The sequence below is a fragment of the Sturnira hondurensis genome, unplaced genomic scaffold (assembly GCF_014824575.4).
Source record: "Sturnira hondurensis isolate 20B ecotype Veracruz unplaced genomic scaffold, ASM1482457v3 Scaffold0003874, whole genome shotgun sequence".
In the NCBI taxonomy this organism is placed as follows: Eukaryota; Metazoa; Chordata; class Mammalia; order Chiroptera; family Phyllostomidae; genus Sturnira; species Sturnira hondurensis.
The window spans coordinates 4,228,219-4,250,349 of NW_028076505.1; the positions used below are offsets into that span (position 1 = coordinate 4,228,219).

At 37.1% G+C, this 22,131-nt stretch overlaps 1 pseudogene; it reads left to right on the top strand.

Moving 5' to 3' along the window:
• Window positions 1-1,498: 1,498 nt before the first annotated feature.
• On the top strand, window positions 1,499-2,219 carry LOC118984892 (tubulin alpha-1C chain-like; annotated as a pseudogene).
• Window positions 2,220-22,131: the final 19,912 nt, after the last annotated feature.

The window sequence follows — 22,131 nt, forward strand, 5'->3', positions numbered from 1 at the left end:
GGGAAGTGGGGGCTTAACGCTCACCCAGGTCTGATGACCACCAAGAGTGCTATAGGTTCCACATGGCAAATTGCAACATTCATTCCCAAGGGAAATAATTCTGAAGTTCTTTTTTTTTCTAACTGAATACATGTTCTGGAAAAAAATAATCTCAACCTATTTGTTCAGAAATATTTTAGATGAGTATGCGGAAATGCAACTGTACTTATGGAAATCACGTGAGACATTGTTCATTCTGTCCTCATCAGTTTAGGTTAAATACTTTTTAATGTGAAAATTTAATTTAAGATATGGTGCTTGTTTTGCTCTTTCAGAAATTTTTACTAGCTTATTTTCATGACAGTTTACAATGTTTTGAGCAACATATTTGTCTATGCAGGCATATATATTGAATTTTTACTAGGTAGAAATTTAATCAAAATTGTATACTACACTATATTAGATTGATTTTTTAAATTTAAAATAAAAATGGTTCAAGTTATGAAATACAGGGAAAACAGTAGCTTTTTCTGATGATTAGTTTTTAATAAGTGAGGTCAACTTTTTCTTTAATCGGGAAAAGAGTCAAAAAGAAAGAATAATTATATTGCTTGACAAAATGACCAAAATGTTCTTTGCCCCTAAGTTTTTTCATCACATAAGATTATTCCCCAAAGCCCCTCTTGAAAATAAATAATGGGAGAAGAAAAAGTCAATGTTTGGATTGGGGCAATAAGCGTCACCTTCATTTGTAGACCTTGAAGAAATTTGAAGAAAATTTGCAAGTTGTTTATCTCCTCCTCAGACCTACAGATATATTTGTCCTTTTAAAATTAAAGCAGAGTGAGTGGCAAAGAGTTTATGAAAACCATAATTCTCTTGATGTGTGTCAAGATTTTATATTTTTGCAAATACCTACATACAACAGGCTTTTACCATTTTTCCTTAGCTAGTCAAGTGAAATTTCAGAGAGATTTCATTTTCTCTCCTGAAGATTTTAAATTCTTTATCATCTCTCTTAAAACCATTAGTATTTTCTGGAGCAGATGAGAAATAAGCTCCCAAATCACACATGGTTAACTTTTTTGTAGAAATGAAATGAGAAGAAAAGATTGAACACAGTTGAAGTTTAAATGCTGAATTCCTCGAGGAAAGATCTTCCTTCTCCATAGGCCTCATTCTTTTATAACAAATGGGGTTGTCTTAGAAGCAACTGTTAATACTGATTTATATCATCCTTAGTTCTGAAGTTGTTTCCCCTGCTGCTGGGAAATTTCTGCTAGAAGGGAAAATATTTAAGTTGACTCACTTATTTCTTGGAAAGAAGAAGTGTCCCTGCCTTGCATTTCCACTTGACCTGGTCTCTATTAATACTTCTCCATTTCTCCCCTAGACTCCTTGGTAGTTTGTTACTGGGAGGTCCTTGTTTCTGCTCCCTCATCTCCTCCAGCCCCTCAAAGCCCAAAAGTCTCAGTCATGTGTGGGCACATCTTCATCCACGTTTGCTAGGTTTGGTGTCTAGCTTGGAAAAGCCTACTGGGTGCTCTTCTGCTTAGAAAATGGCATTTGGCCCAATGACCAGATGCCAAGTGACAAGACCATTGAGGGAGAAGATGACTCCTTTAACACTTTGTTCGGTGACACAGGTGCTAGCAAGCATGTACCCAGAGCAGTGCTTGTAGACCTGGAACGCATGGTAATTGATGAAGTTTTTCCTGGCTCCTACTGCCAGCTATTCCACCCTGAGCAGGTCATCACAGGCAAGAAAAATACTGCCAATAACTATGTCCACAGGCACTACACAATTGGCAAGGAGATCAGTGGCCTCATCTTGAACCTAATTGAGAAATGGGCTGACCAGTGCACAGTTCTTTGGGGCTTCTTGGCTTTCTACAACTTTGGCGGTGGAATTGGTTTGGGGATCACCTGTGTGTTGCTAGAATGTCTCTGTTGATTATGGCAAGAAGTCCAAGCTAGAGTTTTCCATTTATCGAGCCCTTCCAGGGTTCCACAACTGTGATTGAGCCCCACAACTTTATCCTCACTGTCACACCACCCTGGAGCATTCTGATCGTGCCTTCATGGTCAACAACAAGGCCATCTATGACATCTGTTGCAGAAATCTTGACATTGAGCACCCAACCCACACTAACCTTAACCACCTTATTAACCAGGTCATGTCCTCTATCACCACTTTCCTCAGGCTTGATAGAGCTTCGAATATTGATCTGAAGCTATGAGTTTCTTGCTCTCTTGTTTGTTTATTTTGTTTTTTTAGATTCCATATAAAAGTGAAATCATCTGGTATTTGCCTTCCTCTGTCTGATTTACTTCACTTAGCATAAAATACTGTAGGTTCCTCCGAGTCATAACAAATGGTAAGATTTTATTTCTGTTTTATGGTTGAGTAATATTCCATTATGTATATGGACCATTCCTTTTTTATTCACTTGTCTCTTGATGGCACATGGGTTCTTTCCATATCTTGGCTATTTTAAATAATGCTACAGTGAACATATGGGTGAGTTTATCCTTTTGAATTGGTGTTTTACCCAGAAGTGAAATGACTGGGTCATAAGTCAGCTCCATTTTTAATTTTTTGGAGAACCCTCTATGATGTTTGCATTAGTGGCTACGCCAATCTGCATTCCCACCAAGAGCACACCAGTGTTTCCCTTTCTACACATTCTCACCCACACTTGTTGTTTATGGATTTATTGGTGATTGCTATTCTGACAGGCATGAGGTGATGTCTCATTGTAGTTTTAATTCATATTTCTGTGGTGATTAGTGACATTAAGTACCTTTTCATATGTCTATAGGTAGTCTGTATTTCCTCTTTGAAGAAGTGTTTATTTGGGTCCTCTGCCCATTTTTTAATTGAATTGTTTGGTTTTTGGTGTTGAGTTGTATGAATTCTTTATACATTTTGGATATTAACTCTTTATTAAATGTATCATTGGCAAATACATTCTCCCATTAAGTGGGTTATTTTTTGCTATTGTTGATGGTTACCTTTGCTGTGCAAAAATTTTAGTTTGGTGTACTCTTGTATGTTTATTTTTTTCTTTCATTTCCTTTGCCTGAGGAGATAGATCAGAAAAAAATATTACTAAAAATGTCAGCGATTTTACTGCCTATGTGTTCTTTTATGAGTTTTATGATTTACAAGCCTTACATTTAAATCTTTAATCCACTTTGAGTTTATTCTTGTATATGGTCTAAGGAGATGGTCTAGCTTCATTTTTTTGTATGCATCTGTTCAACTTTTCTTTTTTTAAAGAATTAAATGAATTGGGTTTTCTTTTTTTTTAATGTATTTAATTCTTTTTCAAGTACAGTTTTCTGTCTATTACTCCCATCCCAACTCACCCCCCCATGCTCCTCCCTCCCGTTTCTGCCCTTTTTAGTTGTTGTCCATGTACCCTTTATATTTGTTCCTCTAAATTCTTCCCGTATTTCCCCTGAAATTCCCTCCCCTCTCCCCTCTGGTTGTTGTCCTCCTGTTCTCTATTTCAGTGTCTTTGGTTATATTTTGCTTGCTTGTTTGTTTTGTTGTTTAGCTTCCTGTTAAAGGTGAGATCATATGGTATTTGTCCTTCAACACCTGGCTTATTTCACTCAGCATAATGCTTTTCAGTTCCATCCATGCTGTTGCAAAAGGTAGGAACTCCTTCTTTCTTTCTGCAGCATAGAATTCCATTGTGTATATGTACCATAGTTTTTTGATCCATTCATTTACTGATGGGCACCTAGGTTGCTTCCAACTCTTGTCTATTGTAAATTGTGCTGCTATGAACATTGGGGTGCATAGGTTCTTTGGGATTGGTGTTTTAGGGTTCTTAGGATACAATCCCAGCAATGGAATTGTTGGGTTAAAAGGCAAGTCCAATTTTAGTTTTCTGAGAAAATTGCATACTGTTTTCCATAATGGTTGTACCAGTCTGCAATCCCACCAACAGTGGACTAGAGTCCCCTTTTCCCTACACCATCTCCAACATTTGTTGCTTTGTTTAAGATAGCCATTTGTTGCTTTTTTTATGATAGCCATTCTGACTGGTGTAAAGTGGAATCTCATTGTGGTTTTAATTTGCATTTCTTTGATAGCAAGCGATATTGAGCATCTTTTCATGTGTCTCTGGGTCCTCTGTATGTCCTCCTTGGAGAGGTGTCTGTTCAAATCCTTTCCCCATTTTTTAATTGGGTTAGTTGTCTTCTTAGAGTGAAGTCATGTGAGTTCTTTGCATATTTTGGAGATTAAACCTTTGTCTGAGGTATCATTGGCAAATATGTTGTCCCATACAGTTGGTTGTCTTTTTATTTTAATACTGTTTTCTTTAGCCATGCAAAAGCTTTTAATTTTCATGAGATCCCATTTGTTTATTCTTTCCTTTATAGTCCTTGCTCTAGGGGATATATCAGTAAAAATGTTGCTGCGTGAAATATCTGACAGCCTGGTACTGGCATAAAAACAGGCACATAGACCAATGGAACAGAACAGAGAGCCCAGAAAAAAACCCAACTCTCTACAGTCAATTAATATCCGACAAAGGGGGCAGTAACATAAAATGGGGTAAAGATAGCCTCTTCAACAAATGGTGTTGGGAGAACTGAACAGCTATGTGTTCAACTTTTCTGATACCATTATTGAACACACTGTCTTTATCCCATTGTATGTTCTTTCTCCCTTTGTCATAGAATAATTAACCATATTGATGTGGGCTTGTTTCTGGGCTCCATTCTGTTTATTGACGTAGGTGTCTGTTATTGTTAGTACTGTACTGTTTTGATTACTAGAGTCTTATAGTATAGTTTGATATCAGGTAGTGTGAAACTTCCAACTTTGTTCTTCTTCAAGATTCTATGGTTATTTAGGATGCTTTGTGGTTCCATTAAAATTTTTAGAGTATTTGTGCTAATTAGTAATCTGTGAAAAACACCTTTGGAATTTTGATAGGAATTGCATGAAATCTATAGATATGCTTTGGGTAGTATGGATATTTTAATGATGGTAATTCTTCCTGTCCATGAGCACAATATGTGCTCCCATTTACTTGTATCTTCTTCAGTTTCTTTCTTCAATATTTTATAATTTTCTGAGTATAGGTCTTTTACCTCCTCAATTAAAGTTATTCCTAGGGCCCTGGCTGGTGTAACTCATTGAATTGAGCACCGGTCTGTGAACCAAAGGGTCACTGGTTCAATTCCTAGTCTAGGGCACATGTCTGGGTTGCAGGCCAAGTCCCCAGTAGGAGGTACATAAGAGGCAACCACACATTGATGTTTCTCTCTCTCTCGTTCTCCCTTCCCCTCTAAAAATAAATAAAATCTTTTAGAATAATTATTACTAGGTTTTTTTCATGCAGTTGAAAATGGAATTGTTTTCTTAATTTCTTTTTTTGATAGTTTATTATTGGTGTGTAAAAGTGCAACTGATTTCTGAATATTTATTTGGTATGTTACTTTCCTGAATTTAGTAGGTCTAGTACTTTTTGGGGGTAGAATCTTTAGGATTATCTATATATAATATGCCATCTGAAAATAATGATAGTTTGCCTTCTTTTTTTCCCATTTGGATGCCTTTTATTTCTTCTCGTCTGGTAGCTATGGCTAGGACTTGCAGTACTATGTTAAATAAGACTGGTGAAAGTGGACAAATCTGTCCTGTTCCTGATCTTGAAAGAAACAATTTTAATTTTTCCCTGTTGAGTATGATGTTAGCTTTGTTTTGTCATATATAGTGTTTTTGTCATATATAGTGTTCAAATATGTTCCCTCTATTCCCACTCTACTGAGACTTTTCATCATGAATGGATGCTGGATTTTGTCAAATGGTTTTTTAATGTATTGCTGAATTGAGTTTGCTAGTGTTTTGTTGAGGATTTTTTTTTTTTTTGCATCCATGTTCCTCAGGGACACTGGCCTATAGTTTTTTTATCTTTGTTATGTCTTTATCTGTTTTATGGGTCAGGATAATGCTGCCCTAGTAGAGTGAGCTTGGGAGTCTTCCCTTTTTTTTGAATTTTTGGAATAGTTTTAGAAGGATAGTTATTAGTTCTCCTTTGAATGTTTCATAAAATTCACCTGTGAAACCACCTTGTCCAGGACTTTTGTTTATTGAGAGTTTTTTTTTATTATTGCATCAATTGTGATGGTAATAATTAGTCTGCCCAGATTTCCTATTTCTTCTTAATTCAGTCTTGGAAGATTGCATGTTGCTAAGAATTTATCCATATTCTCCAGATTGTTCAATGTGTTGGCATATATTTGTAGACTTTTTTGCAAAACTTTGTACAATATTGCTGTGGTATCAGTTGTCACTTGTCTTTCATTTTTGATTTACTTATTTTGATCTTCTCTTTTTTGGTGTGTCTTATTAAAGGTTTATCAATATTATTATCTTTTCAATGCACCAGCTTTTGGTTTCATTGATCTTTTATATTCTTTTAGACTTTATTTCATCTATTTCCACTTTAATCTTTATTATTTCCCTCCTTCCACTCACTTTGGGCTTGTGTGTTGATATTTTCTAGCTCTTCTAAAAGAGCTAAGTGTCAGGGTTGATTGCTGGTTTGAAATTTATCTTGTTTTTTTGCTGTAGGCCTGTATTGCTATGAATTTTCCTCTAACATCTGCTTTTACTAATGTTTCATAGACTTTGTTTTGTTGTGTTTCCATTTTTATTCATCTCAAGTATCTTTTGATTTTTTCCTTGATCTCAATTTTAACCCATTGATTGTTTAGCAACATGTTATTTAGCCTCCATGTGTTTGTATGTTTTTTAATTTTTTTCTTTAATTGATTTTTTGTACCTTTGTGATCAGAGAAGATGCTTGATATGATTTCAGTGTTCTTAAATTTATTGAAACTTGTGTTGTGGCTTAACATGTGTTCTATCCTTGAAAATGTCCCATGTCAAGTTGAAAAGAATGTACTAGCACATTTTGCTGCTTTGAGATGAAATGCTTTAAAAGCATCAATTAAATACTGTGGTCTCATGTGTCAGTTAAGGCTGTAATGATTGATTGTTGATCTTCTGTCCAAAATATCTATCCACTGATGTCAGTGGATGTTAAAAAATCTCATTTCTGATGACGAATTTATACCTCACTCAGACTGTCCCTATGGACTTTCAAAAAATATGATCCTCAGTATTTCCTTCAGATTCTTTAGTAGCATCTATCTTGAGTAAATACAGTTTTATTCATGATGGAAATGTAGTTTCCTGGTGACAGCACATGAAATTTAAGTCATCTTAATATCACATGGCCATCAGATTGACACATTCTAGGTTTTTCCAGCTGCCATTCCTTCTTTAGCGGTATGGTCAAGACTGCCCTGGACCCTCCAATGAACTTTTGGAAGTTTTGTCTATTATATTATTCCCTTTCCAATATTTTGCCAGCCCAGAATTTTCTAGTAATACTTTTGTAATTGTCAAAGGAAATTTCTTGTCCAGAATTTAAAGAGACATGTCTCAACTAAATTAAATACACACCTACAACATTTAAAATGGCATTAGGCTCTAAGTTACAGATAATGGCTTGCACTAGATATATTCTCATTAACAAAAAAAATGTTTTTCTTTCTTGCATGAGAAGAAATTCAAGGCTAATGTGATACTTCCCGCAGATGCCATCAGAGATTTAGGCACCTATGATTACACTAGAATGTAGCCTTTATGCTTAAGCTCACTAGATGACTACTGAAGCCTGAATACCACCATTTAGTCTTATGCATGAAGGCAGAAAAATAGGAAAGCCAAATAATAGCAATTACAATACATTAAAAGACCAGTGTGGGTATGTCCTCTGTAATGAGCTTACCTGGAAGCCCAAGCAATGTCCTCTCTTTCCATCTAACTTGGTCACTCACATTTTTTTCATTTTTGAAAGAGATGCTGGTAAATATAGATTTTTAGTTTGGCATATCACCACCCAACTCAATAGAGGTATTCTGTTAGTAGAGAAAATGAGAACTGATCATGGAAACAAGTAATCTTTGTCATAATGACTTCATATGTTTTTTGAGAGAGAGAGCACGGCTTTATGTAATGAAATGCATGGATTAGGTCTTAAAATGATTTGTTTGCCACGATGTTAGCATTGACTCAAAATGTCTTTATCAGAATCTGATTAGGATTAGGATGTTAATTGACATCTTCATTCTCAAACCGACTGATGAGATAGAGCTAATTGATTTATATTTTTCTAAGAAAAAAATGGGAATTCTACTGTGATTATTTCTGAGAAATAGTCTTTTATTCTCACTTGGAAATTCAAGTTCAACAAAAGAAACAAGAGTGACAGTTTCTTGTGTCCTGGCACAATTCATTAGGTCTTAGACTCCAGGACATAGAAATGCCTCTGATTTTTAAAGATCAATCCCTAAGCTTTTGGATTAGAGATGAAGAAAGCTAGGTGTGTGACCCATAGCTGAAAATTGATCCATGTTTTTGAACCAAGAAATATTTAGATATTTATTCTATTACATTTATCACTTTTCCTGGGATAAGAGCCCACCTCTCACTGTGAAATTGACCAGCTGGATCAGGAGGTTCATAAGTGAAGTTAATTTTTCAGTCAGCCCAAGGCTGTTTCAAATAGCCAAATTCCTCACATCTGTGAAGCTTCAAGATGTGGATCTCCTTGTCATTGTATTGTATTTTCTCACAGATATTTCTTTTCCTCCCTAAAGGAAACACTGATGCTATTTAGTACCTGACACATAAATCTTTCACTCAGGCTATTGGTGACCTTTAATGGAATCAGCTTTTTACCTGATTACTTCAGCTATATAGCTTTTCTTCCCTAGGCATTTAAGACAGCTATTTAACCTTATTCCTTTGTGTCTTCACTTGAGAATGGTTTGTGGTGGGGGCACCCAACCTCTGCGCCACAGACTGGTACCAGTCTGGGCCTGTTAGGAACCAGTCTGTGGTTTCTAACTCACACAGCAGGAGGTGAGTTTAAATGTAATGCATCTGAAACATCCCCAAACAATTCCCCCAAACTTCAGTCCATGGAAAAATTGTCTTCCATGAAACTGGTCCCTGGTGCCAAAAAGGTTGGGTACCACTAGTTTATGGCTCTGCATCTTTTCTGATGGTAATGGCTAAACATATCAGTTAGCTTTTTCTGTATAACAAACTACCCACAAACGTTAGTGGCTTAAAACAACAACTATTTATATAACATGATTCTATGGGTACATCATAGGCTGGATAGTTCTTCTCGTCTTAGCTGAGGTCAATTATGTGTTTGTGCTCAGTTACCAGCAAAGCTGAGGGCTGGCTAGTCTGATATGGTCTCAGGTCAGAAGGCTTGTCTTTGTTATACATGGTCTCTTGTTCTTTAGCAGACTGGCCTGGGCTTATTCACATGGGAACTGAGCAGTTCTAAGAGAGTGAGCAGAAGTGTGAATGATTTCCTGAGGCTTAGGACTAGGAATGACATAGAGTCCCTTCTGCCTCATTTTGTTGGCTAAAGCATGTTAGCTGTAAGATCAGCCTACATTCAAGGGAGGCAAAACAGATTACATCTCTTAATGGGGAAAACTGTAGAGTCACATTGCCAAGGGGATGGATACAAAGATGGGAATGATTATAATAATTGCTGTGGGAGAAAGATCTATCACACTAAGATTTGTTCGTACAGAACAGCACTTTGCAGGTGCTCTACAAGTCAAGTGTCGTACCAACGTTACTTCATTCAATTAACATAAGAACCCTACGAGGTAGGTACTGATATTTTACCCATTATATAGATGCAGAAATTCTAAGTGGCAGAGACCGAAGTTTGATTCTAGAGCATTCTTAATTACCACATGTGTTGGGACCAAGTTTTTTTTTTCTTTTGGTGCTGCTCTTTCAGTACATATTTTTTCTTTGCATCTATATGTATGTGTGTGTCTACTTATAAATCATATACAAGTAGTACCATCAGTCTACATGTTAAATATTAATAAACTTGAACTTCATAGATTATAAATATCGATAAAAGTGTGAATATAGTCTTCTATCGGATATCTTGTAGGCTTACTTTGCAAACTGTGCACCAGGGACTTGTTCTTGACCAAGGTGTTCCACGTTTACCTCATCCTTGAGTGAAGCGGCGTTTAATCAAAACTCTACTCACTATTAGAGCTTACTTCTAGTTCTAGTTACTATTGGGTTGGCCAAAAAAGTTTATTTTTTCCCCATAAGATGGCTCTAGCAGTGTTTAGTTGTCTTTAACTTCATTCAAAACAGTTTTGTTAGATTTTATTGTGACAGCTGTCAATCAGCATGAATTAAAAACATCAAAATTGATGAAGTGTAGCCACTTTAATATTTTAGATGGAGCAAAATAAGCAATATTTTGGCATATTATTCTTTATTATTTCAGGAAAGGTAAAAATGTAACTGAAATGCAGAAAGAAGATTTGAGCAGTGAATGGAGAAGGTGATGTGATGGATTGAACATGTCAAAAGTGGTTTGTGAAGTTTTGTGCTGGAGATTTCTCACTGGATGAAGCTCCACAGTTAGGTAGACCAGTCAGTTCAAGTTGATAGTGATCAAATTGAGACATTAATTGAGAACAATCAATGTTGTACCATGAGAGAAATAACCGACACACTCAAAATATCCAAATCAACGAAGCTATTGGTGAAAGTGAAAAAACGTGGCTTTTATTTTACAGGAAAAACTAAATGGACTTTTTAGCCAAGCCAATATTTCCTGCTTTCAGTGTAAGCTGTTAAGGGCAGAGACTGTTTGGATATTTGGTTAGAATAAGTGGAGTAGGATGAGGACATGGCTGTAATTAAATTTAAAGATAGTCTTCTAATTTATCAAGATCCAGGAATCAAGAGTTCTTGTATCCAGTGAATGCTCAGATTACTCACTATAGGCTCAACCATTCAATTCCTTTCCAGAGCTTTGACGAGGAAGCAAGATAGCATGGAAGAGTGATTCTCAACGCTCTCAATTGGTGACGCGCATCTATATTATCTGTAGAAATTATTAAATGCAGATTCTAAGTTCTCACTGCTAGAGAGACTGTTTCTATATATTTGGTGTTGAATCTAGGAATCCACATTTTTATCTGGCTTCCCAGCTGACAATGACCTCACTTTAAGAGCCATAAAACTTAAATTATATCTGCCATCTAACAGGTGGATGAACTTAGCTATCTTATCTTGCACATGTTGAGTTTCTTCAGCTATAGAGTGGGAAAGGTAACAAAGTTCACATCCAACTGGCAAAATTGTTTTGAGAATTAAATATGTGATAATTTTGTCAATGGGCTTTATGAAATGTAAAACATTAACATATGCAGATATATTATTGGTCTGGTCAGGTAGCTCAGTTGGTTAGAGTGTCATCCTGATGCAGCAAGATGTAGGTTCCTTCCCGGGTCAGGGCACACACAGGAATCAACCAATGGCTGTGTCAGTGGGTAGAACAACAAATCAATCTCTCTCTCTCTCTCTCAAATCAATATTACAAAGATGTATTCTTTATACTTAGATAGTCTATGTTGTTGATTATATGTTAGTTTAGTGAAGACATGCTTCTGAACCTTTCTGTCCTATTTGCTTGGCTCTGAATGTGAGGAACCATGGTTTACACAGCGTCCAGCAGAGGTAACACTTGCTTAAGTGTGGTTGGTAGGGTAATAGTATGGGTGTAATAATTTATAGTCTCAATTTGAACATTTCAACTAAAATGTCATATGGTGTGCTTGCATGTGATATTGTTATGTTATGAAATTACATGCTTATGATTTTGTAATAAAAGGAGTTGCTATGTGTGCCAGATTCTGTATTTCTTCTCATTAATGGAGATAGGAGGAGTAAGGATTTTGAGCACTGACTTTATGTTTAGGTAAACATGAGCTCTAACCCTAGCTCCTATGTGATCCTGCACTAATTTCTTAGCCTTTCCATTTTTATTAGTTAAGTAGTTATAGTAATAGATCCTATCTGTAGAAAACTTTATGATTATTAAGCATAATAGCATAACCAATATTTGTGAATACTTGCAGCATGTCAGGCATTATTCAAGGTGCTTGTCATTTAATAATTTATTTACAAAAAACCCTCTGATTTTGAATAGAGGTCCTATGAGGTTCATGTTTTACAAGTGACAAAATTAAAGCACAGGGAGCTGATGTGGTGGTGCTGGGACTCAAACCTCTCCTCTGTCTCCAGAACCATCCCCTTTCCACTTTGCAACACTGCCTCTCGTATGGTGAGAGCTCGAGAGTCACTTAGCACACCTGAAGGCACACAGTAAATCCTCAAAGATGTGACATATTATTATCATTATTTGATTGCCTCACAGCTTCTTTTAGAGTGCTTTGTTCAAGGTAGTTGTTTAATAAATTCATGTTGATTTGATTTGGAAAGAACTCCGTTGTATCCTCTTGGGCTTCTAGAAGAGATATTCAATGACAGAGCCTCTTATTTTTCAGGCTAATATGATTTGTGTGCCTGCTTTTAGATTAAGTTACTGTCTTTTATTTACAGAAGATTAAATGAATACGTGCACATTTAAGAACGTCAAAATCCCCCTTGCTAAAAACTGTTTAGAAAATTGTCTTTGTAATGCAAGGAAAAGACTTCATTGGCCCAGCTTCTAAAATAACTGGATTTCAGTAAATGGTGTTTTTACTATTTTTCAAAATGTGCATGTAGAACTATTTCATGTTTGTTTGTTTGTTTTTCATTTTCTTTTTAAAAAGAAACTGTGCCCATTTTTAAAAGATTTTATTTATTTATCTTTAGAAGGGAAGGGAAGGAGAAAGAGAGAGAAATATCAATGTGTGGTTACCCCTTAGGCGTCCCCTGCTGGGAACTGGCCTGCAACCCAGGCATGTGCCCTGACTGGGAATCGAACCGCGATTGTTTGGTTTACAGGCCCGAACTCAATCCACTGAGCTACACAGGCCAGGGCTGTTTGTTTGTTTTTGTTAGCTCTAATACTTCCTGGCACACCATATGTGGTGATTCTTACTTAGTGATCTGGGGCTTGTTTTTTCTCTATTGTTGGCAGGATCAGTTTATTTATTTGTTTATGAAATACGGAGCTTACCCTGAAGAATACAGGTTGGAATCATGGGGTAAATGAAACGTAGATCAGAAAAATTGGTGTAGTTTTATGTCTCATCTCTTTTCTTTTTTCTTTTTAGTGATTTAAGTAGTGACATAAGGCTACCCCATAAAACTATCCTCAAACTCTGAGCCTCAAGGTAATACTGACAAAAGTGAAAAACAAATGCCCACCCTCCCCCCCCACCCCCCCGCCCGGCACCAAGCACAACTGAAAGCCTCTTTCTACCCGACTCTCACACATTCTTATTCTATGGGCTAATGTGTAAGAAAAATAAGATGGCTTAATTAATAGACCGAAGTCTTCTGAATTTAGGCCTTGTTAGATAACTGGAGGAAATATTCTGGGAATCAAAGGCTCTTGCTTTAGTTAACCAGCTGCCTGCAAGCACTTTGTGGCTGTCAGGATGGCAAATGACAGGTGAGTCAGTGCAGCACAAAGCCTTTGTGGAGGAAGCTGCAGCTGGATTCCTCTCAGCCCCGTGAGTGACCTCAGCATTCATTCCATTACTAGTTGACCATGACCACAGACAGTTTTTAGGCAGTCCTCAGCCCTTTTCTTCCACTAGTCTGGTTTTAATCATAAAGTAGGGAACGACTATTTGACTACATAGTATAGACTGGCTAGTGTTCCTTGAGCACTCAGGGTCTGGTATGATTAAGATTCTGAAGCATACCTAAGGAAAGGAATTTGGCCAAGGTGGTATGTTCATTCTAGTAGTAAAATCTGAATTTTTTGCATGAAAGTTTAAAAAGTAGCAATAATTGAGCTGAATGAAAATTACCATTATGATGTTTATAACAGAAGTAAATATATTAGTCGAGGCAAACTGCTGTCACCAACATTCTGAAATCTCAGTGGCTCTATATGACAAAGATTGATCTACCACTTGATTGACAGTCCAGTATGGGAAGTGGCGGTGTGGGGAGCTCTGTTCCATAGAGTTATTTAGGGATTCGGGCACTTTCTATTTAGTTTCTGTACCATCTCCTGGGAAATTAAATTCTCGCAATGAATCTTCTGCATCCAGCCTGCAGACAATGGAAGATCATGTGGTGGAATGAAGAATGTAAACATTTTTAGGAACTGGATGTAGAACTAGTTACATAAGTTTTATTCATAATCCTTTGACCAGAACTCAATCTTACGGAGGCTGGAAAATGCTCTCTAGTTATATGCCAAGGAAGAAAAATAAATGGGCTTTGGTAAAGGTCTATTTGTGGAGTTTAGTTGTCTTTTTTTTTCTATAGGAATATTTCTTTGGTAGGGTAGGAGACATACATAGCCATGTTGCTCTCTGGAAAACTGTGTTCAACTTTCCTTGTTTTCGACTTTTGATCTTGGGTTTGTTTTTGGTTGCTGGTGGTGCTGCTTGTTGTTGTTGCTGTTTTCAGTTGTAATTAGGTTTAGGCATTTTGGCTCAGGCTGAACACCTTCTGTGCCAGCCTGAGTGTTGACTATTGGAAGGTACACCGTCCACTCCCACCTGGACGCTGGGGAGGTGGTGTAAGTGGTGATGTGCTGTGTTTCACACCTGGCCTCTATTCAGCTGCTGCCTTTTTAGCCTGACACTCAGGGAAACTGAAAGTTTTCCAGCATCTGCACCAGACCTGAGGGAAGGGGTTGAATTTTCAGATTCTATGAATTAACGCTTTCCTTGTGGAAGCTCATCACTAGATTTGTGACTGTGACACGTGGTTGTGTATTTGACTTTACTTTTTATGTTCTGATTTTATGGATTGAACTAACCTGATGACTTCCTTAGTAATATTTTTTTAAAAAAGATGCACTACCTTTCCCCAAATTGAACTGCGTTTAATTCAATCCTATTAAGCACCTACAGAAAGTCTGTTACTGAGATAGCTGGGACCTACAGAAGAATAAGCCACCACGTATGCCCTCAAGGAGCTGGTAGACTAAAGGAGGATTCGCACTTTTCAGGATATAAACCATCTGCTTTGTTTAGGCAATAGCATTAAACAATTTATACCCTTGTAAATAGGGGTTTAAAAACCAATAGTATGGGGATGTAAAAATACATTATTTTGTCCTGCAAAGGTTTTGAATGGTTTTTAAAGAGGAAAGCATTGGAATTAGAAGTTGAAAAATGAGAATGACCTTGTTAGGCAGAAAAGAAAAGAGGAGGGGTAGCTGTAGCTTCTGAGTAGAGGGTACTTTGTAAAGGAGGTCACAAGTGTGTTCAGGCAAAGGCGGGGACTTAGATGTCCCGGGTGCAGACTGATGAGATGCCAAGGGAGAAAGAATGGGGTGATGTGGGGTTGGGAGGGTGAGTTGGAACCATATTTGTGAAGGGTCTAAAGGAGTATAATTTGGAACTAAGGTCTTTTCAGTGTAAGATATGAGAAATAGCAAACATTACTTTAATAGGAAAGTAATAAAATCAGACTTGCATTTTAGGAAAACAAGTCTAGCAAAAGAATTGACAATAGGTTAGAGAATTTTAAGCTCTAATATTGAGTTTGTGTGTATAGAGAGACTTACTTTTCTTTCAAAACCATAACAACATTTTTAAATAAAGCACAGAACTGATATAATGGATATTATCATTGCCTTTTTCTTTCACACACTTTTTTTGTGAGAGCCACAAAGATAGTTCTGAAATAATATGAAATCATGTTTTAACCAAGCAAAAATTTGCTATATACTTCCAGCTTCTGATAGTGACATAATAGCTTGTGTCAGACTAGCCTTTTCCAAGAGTAATTATCCATTCTTGACAAACTATAAAAGAATAATAGAAACTGTTTGGGCCACTAGAGAGCAACTAAAAGCAGGGTGAAACTAAAGAGGAGTTAGCCTTTGAAAGAAGGAAACCTCATGGGTAAGATCCCCACTTAAATGGCTTGGGCCACCGAGGGCCCTCCCTGTCCCACAGGGCAAATGGCTGGTAGGGCCCAGAGAGAAAGCAATGGTTTTACTGCCATAGCAATCGTAGGACTGAATTTAGGGGTGGCAAAACAATTAGGAATTCATCTACAGATTTCAGAAAGAGAAAGTCACAGAATGGGGGAGCCCCCAAATATATATTACAAATGAATATAGCAGGTCCTCAAATAATGTTGTTTCATTCTACATCATTTTGTTGTAAGTAGTGAGAAAAAGACTCAATTCCCGGCCTGGGTCACTATCTATGTAGAATTTGCACATTCTCCCCATGTCTGCATGGGTCCCTAGGAGACTCCGGTTTCCTCTCGCGTCTTAGAGATGTGCATGTTAGGTGAACTGGTGTGTCTACATGTCCCAGTCTGAATGTGTGTGTGTGTGTGTGTGTGTGAGTTCACCCTGTGATGGAGGGGTTTCCTGTCCAGAGCCCATCCTCGGCTTGGGCCTGAGCTGCTGGCAGAGTTTCTAGCCACCTTGAACTGGAATATGTTGGTTGGAAAGAATTATCATACTTGTTTTTATTAATTTTTCTTAAAATATATATATACACACATATATAGCTTGCATTTATTTCAGTGTTTAATATTAGAAGTGTTTATGTGTTTATGTAAAAGTTTGGTGATGTTTTCTGATCAGAAATATGCTGTAGAAACTTAACTTTTGTTTATATCAATTTTCTCATGGTAAAACTGGTTTTGCTGTACATCCTTTCACTTAATAGCCACAGTTTCCAGCAACTTATACATGATGTTAAGTGAGGGTGTACTGTACCTCTTTGGTCCTCAGCTGAGCCTTGGACTGTTGTAGTATATGAGAAGACTCCAAGGAGTCCAGGAAGAAAAGAAAAGCTAGAAGGCTGAGAAATAGCAGCACAGGCTCTGACTGTAGGGATATAACACGTAGAATCATATTCCTCCCAAGTTAGAGGGAGTTGGCAGGTGTGTTGGGTATGTCCACTGAAGACCTGGAAGATCCATGTTTTAGGAGTAAAGACCACATTGTAGGACTAAAGTAAAAACTAAAATAGACCCATCTTAACAAAGCCTAAAACTAAGCTTCTATATTACCTGGCCGTGTTTTAACTGTCTGCTAGAACAAACCTCAATACTGTTTGAAGGAAGATAATTGCGTCTAAAGCCTTTACAATGTGTTCACAATGCTCATGTGCCGTCAGGTATTACGAGACTTGCAAAGAAACAAGACAGTATGACTCAGAGTCATGGGAAAAATCAGTCAATATAAATATATTCACAGCTGACCTAGATATTGTAATTGGCAGGCAGGAATTTTAGAATCACTATGTGAAATCTATTCAGGCATTTACATGAAAAGATGGACATAGAGGGTGAGGAGATGGAAAATGATGGGAAATTTCGGGAGTAATATGAAAACTATGAGAAAAGAACCAAATGAAAATTTCAAGTATTGAAAAAATAAAGTATCTGAAATTTTAAAAAATTGGGTAGAACTCATAGCAGATTTAACACAACTCAGTAATAAAAAGACAATGAAAGGTAGCAAAAGACATGGACAGACACTTCCAAAAAGAATATATACAAATGGCCAGTATGCCCGGGGCAAAATACTTAACATCATTAATCAAAAGGAGAATGCAAATAGAAATCATGAGATACCCCTTTAAATTGATCTACTATAATTGCTAAAGTTAAAAGGCTGACAATACCAAAGGACTGCCAAAATTTGAATTCTCATACATTGTTGGGGGCACATGTAAATTGCTATACTTACTTGGGAAAACTGTATGTTAGTTTTTTATAAAGTAAAACATATGCTGACTCAGCAATTTTACCCATGGATATTTGTTTGATGGACATAAAAAATATATAGCCACAAAATGACTTGAACAAATGTGAAGATTTATTTATAATAGTCAAAATTATAAATATTCCAATGTCTACTCACAGATGAATGGATAACAAATATGATATATTCAACAATGGAATATTACTCAGGAAGTAAAGAAATCAAGTACTAATACATGCAACAACACAGATAAATCTAAAAAAAATGCTGAGTGAGAGAGAGCTCCTCCTTCCCCTTCTTAACATGAAATTTGAAGTTATAGAATAATGAACCTTATCCCTGGTGATTGAAATCAGAATACAGGGTCCCTCTGGGTGCTAGGAAGGGAAATTGGATGGAAAGGCCACAAGAGAGCTTTCTAGGTCAATGGAAACATTTCGTGTCTTTATTGACATCATGGTTATTTGACCACATACTTTGTTAAAAATCATCAAAGCTGTAAAATCTGTGAATATGATTGTGTGTACATTATAACTCGTGAATAGAACTGGTGGGAATTAAAAATTAATGTAATATATTGGTCCAGTGTGTCTTATATGGGAATTGAGGTAAAACTGCCTGGATTCAATTCCTGAAGGTAGCAAATTATAATGGAAGAGAGCATGGTTGCTCCATCAGACAAACATGAAGTTTTGAATCACATTGCCAATATTTTGTGCATAGAGGCAACTTACTAACTTCTTCAAAGCTCCTATAAAATGGAGATAATAAAGTTAGTATTTACCTTCTAAGGAAGTCATCATCATAGTACCTGGCACAGAGATGCACTCAACACATTAAAGCTATAGTCATTATTATTAACTATCTCTGCAGCTAACTTTGGGCAGGAGGAATGCTGGTATAACTGTGAAGATTTTGAGAATTCCATATCTACAAACTAGATTAGGCTGCAATCTAAATAAAGTAAACAATGTTTGATAGCATATGATTAAGTATACTAGGGAATCTTACTCCATTTCAAACTGAGTAACTCATTATCTCTTTACCACAAAAATATGTTCACTTTAAAATACTTAAAGTTCTTGTAAAAATAATTCAACATAGAGAAATGAAGGCCTATTTTCCCCTAATAGTCTCACCCTCTGTTTTTCTATCCCATAATCACTTTTTACATTTTGGTATGTATCTTTCTAATACCTCTATATGTGTATATGTGTAAATGTATATACAAGCGGGGGAAAACCCCACAATTTTTATTAAGAAATTGTGTATTTATTCTTACATGTTTAAACTTCAGTCACCCTCAAAGTACTCTCTGTTTCAATAGGTTTTTTTGAGGCATTTTTTCTACTGCTCAGAACAGCTTTTGAATTTGTTGATTTTGATGCCTTTAGTGCTTCTGCCATTTTTTGTTTCACCTCTTTCACAGTGGCAAAACATTTCCCTTTGGGGACTCCTTTTATCCAAAGATACAAAGAAGAGTTCCTTGGGGTGTGATCGGGTGAATAGGAAGAGTGGAGCACGAGGATCATGCTGTTTTTGGTCAAAAACTGCTGAACATTCAGAATGGTGTAGGCAGGTGGGCATGTAAATCACCCATCACAAAATGGACAAGCATGTTGAAAGAGCCTTCAAAAAAAGCTCACTGAAGCTGAATGCAGCCTCTCACAACAGTCTAGCTGGTACACTGATACAGATGGATTCCTAGAACGCTTACCTAGCGGGGGGAGGCCTGTACTACAAGGAGCCTGCCCTCCAGAAGATAATTCTGTTTTTTTTTTAGGACCTCCCTGATATATACATATAAGTGTGTGCATAACTTTGTAAACAAAGTTGGGACTAAACTATACATACTCTTTTAAATGGCATTTCACTTAGAAATTATGTCCTGATTTATGTGCATATGGCCTTGTGGCCCTTCGCCAGTGCATTTACCCCCAATCCAGTCATATAAAATTTTCATTTCTAATGGCATTTGGTTTCTGTTTTGAAAAGACCATTCTCACTGTGAAGGGGACCTGGATGGGAGGCCAGAGTGCTGATGAGACCTGAGGTGGATGAGGGGCGGAAAACCTGCTCATTTAGCAGAGCTAGAGCAGTGGCGGCCACAGTTATAGTTCAGTCCCTGTGAAGTGAGTGAGGGTGTTTTTAGGGGTGTTTATGACACCTAAGCTAGCCTTGCCCATCACTCAGGGCCCTGTTAGATACCCTGCAGACATAACTGTCTTTGTGTCATGCCTCTGGGAGGAGAAGGAGGAACTCAGAGGTCTGGTTCTTACTTTGATCGGCCTTCATTCTACTGTTTCAGTTTGAAAGTGCGTACAAATGTTCTAGAGTGACTTTCTCACTTTATTCTGGAGTGTTTTTGTCTGCAGCCTGTGGTGTCCTAGAGGCACACTTACTGGCTTGGAGATAGACTTGTTAGCATTTTTTCCCAACCTTGTATTCAGTGACATAAAGTTGATAGTTTAAAAGAACATGATGGGAATAGTTACACAATTAAAATTGAAAAATGCTACAAATAAGGGGCTCCCTCACTCCAAAAGGATCTGTTGTTTTTTTTATATATATTTACCACACACACACACACATGCAGATGTGTGGGCAGAGGAGGGGAGAACGTAGCATCTGAGGGACTGGAAACCATGGGCTTTCTTCCGTGGGCTTTTGTGATTTCCAGTAGGAATAAACCGAGTTCCTTTTCTCTTCCTATTCAAATTTTGTATTTACTTCCAAAAAGCCAAAAAAATGAAGTAACTTTTTCCTCTCTTCCCCAGTGGATGGCTGTATTCACAGAGCGGCCGGCCCTTGTTTGCTGGCTGAGTGTCGTAACCTGAATGGCTGTGAAACTGGACAGGCGAAAATCACATGTGGCTACGACCTGCCTGCAAAATGTAAGTGCAACCCTTCTGACCAGTTTCAGTATCTGATAAGCAGCCTTACCTTGTTTTATGTCTTGGGTGTGTAACTAGATAAGAAGATGGTAGTGGTGTTCCTTAATTAAATGTGCTTATATTAAGATTTTGTACCTGGTAATAAAATGTGTTTTCTAAATATCTATATGTATGCCATTTAAGTAAAGGTGTTTTTTTGTTGTTGTTGTTCAGTTCTTCAACAGAGTGTCTCTGAAACAGAAAAATAAAATATGAGCAAAACCCAGAATATTTAAGTGCCATGGAGTGACAGCTTCTGGAAATGATGCCAATTTCTTATTCCTTGCTCAGGTTTCTTGATTGTGGATGTGTGTAGAGCAAAGGAGATCAAAGTGATGTGTTGTGTTTTCAGCTGCCGTGTAAAGGCTGATTGGCAATTACAGCCAAGGCATCTGTCACACTTTGCTTTCGGGAAAAGCCAATGGAATGTGGTTGTCAGTGTGAGAACGCATTTGCTCTTTAAATATGGAATGGTCAAAATTTCCATTATATTTGAATAGAGAGAAGTATTGCATTTGATTGCCTTTGCTGTTTAGTCATTTAGTCAACTGGTAGGGTAGTCTGGAATAAGAACACAAAGAAGGAAACTGGTTACAGGCACACATTGTTATTTTTTTAAATCACATAATCCTCACAGCCGGTGGCTAGAGGTAACTGTGCAGGGTTTTGTCACACAGCTGAGGTGTGCATTGAGATGCCAATTAATTTTTTGTTCCATGTACCTGCTTCTTGTGATACTCCCTGAATCTGGGAATACATTTTATGTAAAAATGAAGCTGGCTTTAGTTTTTGTTTTAGCAATGGTGAAGGCATGACTGAAAAATTATAACTTTATCTATCTGTGGGATACTCTTGGGGTCTGTGTCGACAGCTTGTGTAAGAATGAACTTCCCATAAATATGTGTGAATAGAGAGAGAATGTCTTGTATTTTAAAGATTACTTTAAAATATGTTTAAATGTGGGGATTTTGAGTAAATAGTAACATACTAAAATGGTATTGTTCTTTATAAATGTTATACTGCATTCCAAAGTTCTACAGTTACTAGTGAAAATATATCAACTATATACTGTTTAATTTTCCCATTAATGACTTCTCACTTTTCTGTCTTTGTTAGTGTTTTTACCTGTGTAGAAGAGCCAAGTCATGTGCCAAATATCCCCTCCTTCCTACTTGGAATATGTATTTGTGTTAAATAAGGTTCTTTGTGTGTAGTGGTGTTTGGAGCAGTTCTCCCTGTGACTTGGAGAGCCTGAGCAGTAAAGGTCACTCCATTTCTAAGATTGTGTGGCCCAATGTTTATAAATATCAGTCATTATCCTTATTAACACCACACTACCTTCCTGATAGAGCTAATCAATACCACTCTGAGAGTCAGCAGATTATCGATTACTTTCAGACTTGTATCTGTCCTTAAACCAGGGAATAAGACTTGGTTTCCTATTGATTCACCACTAC